The sequence below is a fragment of the Miscanthus floridulus genome, chromosome 3 (genome assembly GCF_019320115.1).
Source record: "Miscanthus floridulus cultivar M001 chromosome 3, ASM1932011v1, whole genome shotgun sequence".
NCBI lineage: Eukaryota > Viridiplantae > Streptophyta > Magnoliopsida > Poales > Poaceae > Miscanthus > Miscanthus floridulus.
In genome coordinates, this window is record NC_089582.1 from 127,571,607 (window position 1) to 127,577,946 (window position 6,340).

The 6,340-nt window shown below is 42.3% G+C and overlaps 1 long non-coding RNA gene across 1 annotated transcript; it reads left to right on the forward strand.

Annotated features, from left to right (window-relative positions):
• Positions 1-611: 611 nt before the first annotated feature.
• On the forward strand, positions 612-5,106 carry LOC136546851 (uncharacterized). The gene is made up of 3 exons (XR_010781438.1): positions 612-1,003; positions 1,124-1,715; positions 3,831-5,106. It is a non-coding gene; the product is annotated as an uncharacterized lncRNA (long non-coding RNA).
• Positions 5,107-6,340: the final 1,234 nt, after the last annotated feature.

Genomic DNA, 6,340 nt, shown 5'->3' on the forward strand with positions numbered 1-6,340 from the left:
AAACATGCGCCAAGGCAGCAATCTAGCAAAATTTGGTTTTAGTCCGGTTTTCTAAAATTAACCGGTAAATTTGGATCCACTATTTTTTTTTCAACAGCAAGTCGATGTTAGCTGGTGTTAGTCAATAAAGTGGCCTTGTGTAACATGCGTGTTTAACCAGTCTCTGCTTGTGTATCTCCGCCGTGTAGGTACGGTTTCCTCATACACCACTAGTTGGTATGTATGGCTCATTTCTTTCATGTCTGGTTAGGATAGTGATTGATTTTGCCTAGTTGTAGCTTTACCACAGGCCTAGCACACGCATACAGTATGTCATAACGACGGCATGATTGAATTTTGGCAGATTTATTAATATGGCCCCGTTCGCTTCGCTGAAAAACAAACCGAAACACTGTTCCAGCTGATTTGTTGTGAGAGAAAAATATTGTTCCGGCTGAAAAAAATAAGCTAAAAAAGACGGATTATAAGATAAGCAAATATGGGCTATGAATCCTTACATAGTGTCGTATGCTGTACGCACGTGTACAGCTAAGTTAGAGCTAGCTAGCGATAGCTAAACCGACCTTAGCTAGGTGGTGGTCCGGACTTGCAGTATAGCAACGTGCCGGGTTTTCGCTCTTGGCCTCTTGCTGTAATGCTGTGTGTAAATCTAGAGCAGGACACACGACACAGCATGCACCGTTGGTTCATGTCTGCGCGCTGCCGACCGCCCTCTGTAGTGGCCAGCTAGCTAGCATATATGCCGCGCCCCCGCGCGTTCGTGTGCTCCTCATCGTCGTCCGCTGCGGGCGGCGGTGTCCGCCTGTAAGTGTAAGCTAACCTTCCGCGGCCCACGGCATGAGCAGCGCTATGTCTGTCGTACGTAGGATCCAGCATCGTGAGCTGGTGAAAGTGAGCGCCTCAGGGTCAGGCGGAGCTGCCGCTGCCGGGCTCGATCGAGCAATGCGGTGAGATGCTGTGTCATATGCACCATGCAGCGTGCGTAGATCATTCGTGCTGTCAGGTACTTATGCCAACTTCATCAATTCCAAAGCTTTTACGATGTACTTAATTAAACATATATAGTGTATATAGAGATGTATAACAAATGACTAAGACCTACCCACATCATGCATGGATGCAGTAGATAGTTCTGCTCGATGATCGATCTAATTGGTAACAATTTGATCAACGGCACTCTTGCCTTGTTGCTTCCACGCATGGACCGTGAGAGCTGGCGAGCAGTGAGCACCTCAAGCTAGGTTGGGCGACGGTCGTCGTCAGACTTGGACAGGAGTACAGCAGACGGCCGGAGACATCAGCGGCAGGTGTCATGTCCGGGCCTACTAGCTTGCACCCAAAATATCACTTCACTCGTGAGTAGTCGTGACCTCAGGTCTCAAGTTTAGTTTCCGCAAGTTTTGTTTCTGTAAAAGGAAAAGGAGTGGTTTATGTAGGGTTTACAAGATTTCTCTCGCACGAGCCGCGAATCGGAACTCATCAGTCAGTGTTATATGATTTCTCCGATGCACGTTTGCGCCCCGATCTTTGTCACCTGTAGCTAGCTTTTGGCGATCGCTCCGCGCACGGTGGAGGAGATTCGTGCCAAACACTGCTACTGGAGATGATATTTCTTCCCTGTTTCTGGACTCGTCATCAAACACACTACGCAGCATATCCACGTTGGATTCCCATCTGAAGCCTGTTACATGTGCAAAACTCTGCTAAGGCCTAAGGTATGTCAGTATGTGCCAAACACGTACTACTGGAGATATTTTCCACACCACATATTCATACTACTGCACAATAACGGAACAAGCGTGAAAGTTTATACTACGTAGAAAAAGGTTTTTAGAGACGGCTGGTAACTCTCTATAGGGATAGTTTTGCTAGCCACCTCTATGAAAAGATGGCTAAAAATGCCGCCCCTATAAATCGAATTTGTAGGGGCGGCAAATCAATTTCCAGAAACGAAAAAGGGGCAAAAAATAGCAATTTTTTTTAACTGAGGAGGTCTCCACCGGTAGCTACACACACCCTCACTCTATGGTTGCAGTATTTTTTCACGATTTTTGCCCACTTTCCGTCGGCGGGATTAGAACCGGCGACCTCTCTCTCTCACGCCATCTCCTCTACCACTACACCTCATATTCACTTGTGTCCACAATCCATTTTGATTCCCCATGTATTATACAAAACTGAGCATAAATTGATTATTTGAGGCCCTAAACTAATTCAAATGAAAAAATTGTCAACTACAAAGTTTTATAACTTTTTGAGATCTACAACTTTCATTTTGGTAGTTTCTCCATCCGAGGTCAATTATAAAATTTGAATTTCAAATAATAGAAATTCGAACGTAGTTTTCCATGACAAGAACGTTTCAAATGAGAAAGTTGTCAACTACAAAGTTTCATAACTTTTAAAGATCTACAACTTTCATTTTTACTATTTGTCCATCCGAGATCGTTTAAAAAATTCAAATTTCAAATTTTTAGAAATTCAAACGTAGTTTTTCTTGATAAGATGATTTCAAATCAAAAAGTTGTCAACTACAAAGTTTCAAAACTTATCGAGATCTACAACTTTTATTTTGGTTGTTTCTCCATCCGAGGTCGTTTACAAAATTTAAATTTCAAATTTTAGAAATTCAAACGTAATTTTCCTTGACAAGATGATTTCAAATTAAAAAGTTATCAACTATAGAATTTCATAACTTTCCGAGATCTACAACTTCTATTTTGATTATTTATTCATCCGATATAGTGGCAGTAACATTGTTCACAAATATTACCTATCCCTCTTATTGTTTATGAAACTATAAGAGAGATATGTAAATTTTGTGAACAATGTTATTACCACTTTATCGGATGAAGAAATGACCAAAATAAAACTTTTAGATCTTGATAAGTTCTGCAACTTCTATGTTCATGATTTTTTCATCTGAAATCAATTAGTATTTCAAAATAACGTTTGGCCTTCTCTATGTGCTCCTCTAGATATTGTTCCTCTTTTGTCCCTCTCTTTTTTTTATATATTTTTTGGGCTATCATTGTTTTTTTTGGGAAATTTTGACTTTTTATTTTTATTTTTTTTATATTTTTCCTTCACTTAGGAGCGAAAAAGAAGTAACCACAGAAAATATGAGTTCAAACAAGTGAAAAACGTGGCCTGTGGAAATTTCAGAAGACGTGCTCAAAATCGACAAAAAGCTTGTGACCACGAAAAGAGGATCTTGTGACCACTTTTTGACCAATCTAAAATTCTCCGACCCCGACAGGACGGGGGATGGACGGATCCGAAATTTTTTTCTGATCGATTTTGATATATGGAACGTCGAAATCGGAGTTCGTATGCGAAAACTAGACCAGTTTTAAGAATTGGCTCCGAATTAGAGGACAAAACAGGAACAATGTGCACAAAACAGTATTTTCAAGTAGTAAATGATCTCAATTGAAAAAGTTGTCAACTACAAAGTTTCATAACTTTTCGAGATCTACAACTTTCATTTTGATTGTTTCTTCGTCCGAGGTCGTTTACAAAATTTGAATTTTAGTGCTTACTTTTTAATATTCGGCGTTCATTTGTAGAGGCACTTCATTGTTGAGCCGCCCCTACAAATCAATTTTTGGGGCGGCTGGATATCCAGCCGTCCCTACAAATCGGGCCATTTGTAGGGGCGGCTGATAACACCGACCGCCCCTACAAATTCATTTGTAAGAGTGACTCATTTGACAACCATGTGTAGGGGTGACTCTATCACTAACCGCTCCTTAAAAAAAAAATCGGTCCCGTTGCTAAAAAAAAAACGTTTTTTACGTAGTGTTAGCTAATTCATTCAGTAGAATCAGTGACCGATGCAGGTACCGTACGTGCAGGGTGGCAATGCCACACACGGGCAACAGACTAGCAACCGCCAAACGCTAGCTTCTACCTGCCGCTGGCTAGCTTCCGCGGCCCGCGCGCGCATACTGCCCTGTCGGCGCTGTCGCTACGCGGGCGGCTTTGTTCGTTCGCTTCCCGGGCGCCCGGCGTGGCGGCGTCCCGAGATTTTTCGCGGTCCAGCAGTGCTGCTGACGCGCCGGTTGGTCTCGGCAGACCGTACGTCACCTCCATCCACCACCACTCGACAGCCGGCTAGCTCCACGCCGTGTGGGGTGGGGTCTCGCCTGACGTCTCGCGGTGAGGCCGGCAGCACAGCAGGGATCGTCGGACACGCGTACAGAGTATGTTGGATCGATCGGAGCGCAGCGGAGCATGTGCCGGCCGGGCTCCGCATGGAATCCTCCGTGCGCGTGCCTGTGAGAAACACGTACGTACGAACGCGGGGTCCAGGTGTGCGTGTCGTGGAGGGGAGAGGAGGAGGATCCGATGGAGATGGAGTCGCGCGCGGTGTGCATATATGCGTACGTGACACAGCAAGTGCAATAGTGCACGCGGCAGCTAGCTAGCTGCACAGCGAGCGTACATACGCGCGCGCGCGTGCCGACACGGAGCCTACCGATGGTAAGCGGCCGGCCCTAGCGATCAGTTTTACGCGCGTCGGTGGATCGGCCAGGTGAAGGTGAATTTCTGCTGCTGAGATGCATTACTGGTGATGACGACGCTTGCTTGCAAAATGGAAGTACCAAAATACGAAATTTCGGATTTTTCTTTGGCCGCCCCATCGAAATTTCGAACCCATGCCTATGTCAACGACTAAACTTTGTCCTGGCTCTTTGCTGGCGTTGAGGGAACGACAATGTAATCAGGTCCAAAATTGCGACAAAATTTCGCCGAACCTTCACGGATTTCGGTAATTTTAGTGGTGGCCAAAAGAAATATCTAAAATTTTGTGATACACTAATACATATGCTATATAACTCTACACTCATATTTTCTATTGGTTATGTTGCATATTCTTCTACTCAATAGATGTGTAGTCATAAATCATGATAATATTTATTTAGATTACATCTATTTTTTTTATAAAAAAAATCATACTTCATGTGTAAGTCTCTTAAAAAATTTGACAAAATTTTACTAGAATTTCACAAATTACGATAAAAATTTTGGAGGTCGCTGAAAATTTTCTAATACCGAAATTGAAAACCCTGAGTGTAATCAAAGATACAATGTGATCTGCGTGTACGAAACCCATATCGAAAGTGATAAAGAAACATGGCAAATAGTCAACTTTTCGTTTTCCTTTCAGCAGGCAGGCCGACTCGTCGAGAGGACCTCAGCTCGGCCTGTGGGCTGATTCCGGATCTGAGTGTTTCTTAGCACACGGCCCACGGCCCAGGGCCGTCTCTCATCGGCCTTTTCTTATGTCATCGAAACGAAATTTCCTTTCTTTTAGGGTCTTTCGTCCGTTTTTTTCACTTGATGATGTTAAGTCAAGGGTAAAATGACCGTTTTACCCCTAGCAAAAAAATATAGAGTTTTATTTGTCTGTTGTATATTTGGAGGAATATTAAGCAAATAAATTCACATATAACAGTACATGATAGGACACATAATCAAGTACACGTATATATTGCAATAAAGTGAGCTTATCAAATGCATAAAATTTTTTACAAATAAATATAACCATAGGTTGACACAAAAATTGTTCACAAATTCACCATAGTTTCAGTCTCACATAAATAAGGTCACACAAAAGTGTGAATTCAAACATACAATGGTCTTACATACAACGAGCGAGAATGTGTTTGTTTTAGCTCTTCAGCAGAAACGCCACAAAGGGCGGTGAATAATTCAACAATTGAATCACTTGGCAGTTTTACACGGTTTACAAAGATTTGTTCAGCAGGTTTCTCAGTCAACTCTTTCAGTGATTGGACTACAAAATCTCTCAATATTTGATTTGATCCCAGCATTACAGTCGCGGAAATTGAAGGATTTGAAGTTGCCAAGCTCCTTGAAGCATCCTCTTCACAAGATTCAACAATGCTCCCTTGCTTTGAGGAATCACTTCGAAGTTGCTCCCAATCAGCGAATGACTTCAGATACTCACAAAGCACTGTAATAAAAATCTTCATGTCAAACTAACAATAAACAAGAAATTATAAAGGAGGCTCGAATAACCTGAATCATAGTAACCTGGAGAGACGAGCCTTTTACAGAAACTGTTTAGGATGACGCAATGGAGTTAGTATCAGCAATTTGAGATCCTTGTGCTAGACATATTATCAATCAGATGTGTTATAAGCCAAAGAAAAAAAGACTAAGAAATTCAGAAGCTATGTTTTATGGGTATTTGAAAAAAAACATATGATTACCATGTGTTCAAAAAGATTTGGTCCCTCAAGATCACAGTCATAGTTCACAAACACATCTGCAAGTATTTGAGGATCTTTGCAAACTTTCTCCAGCATCC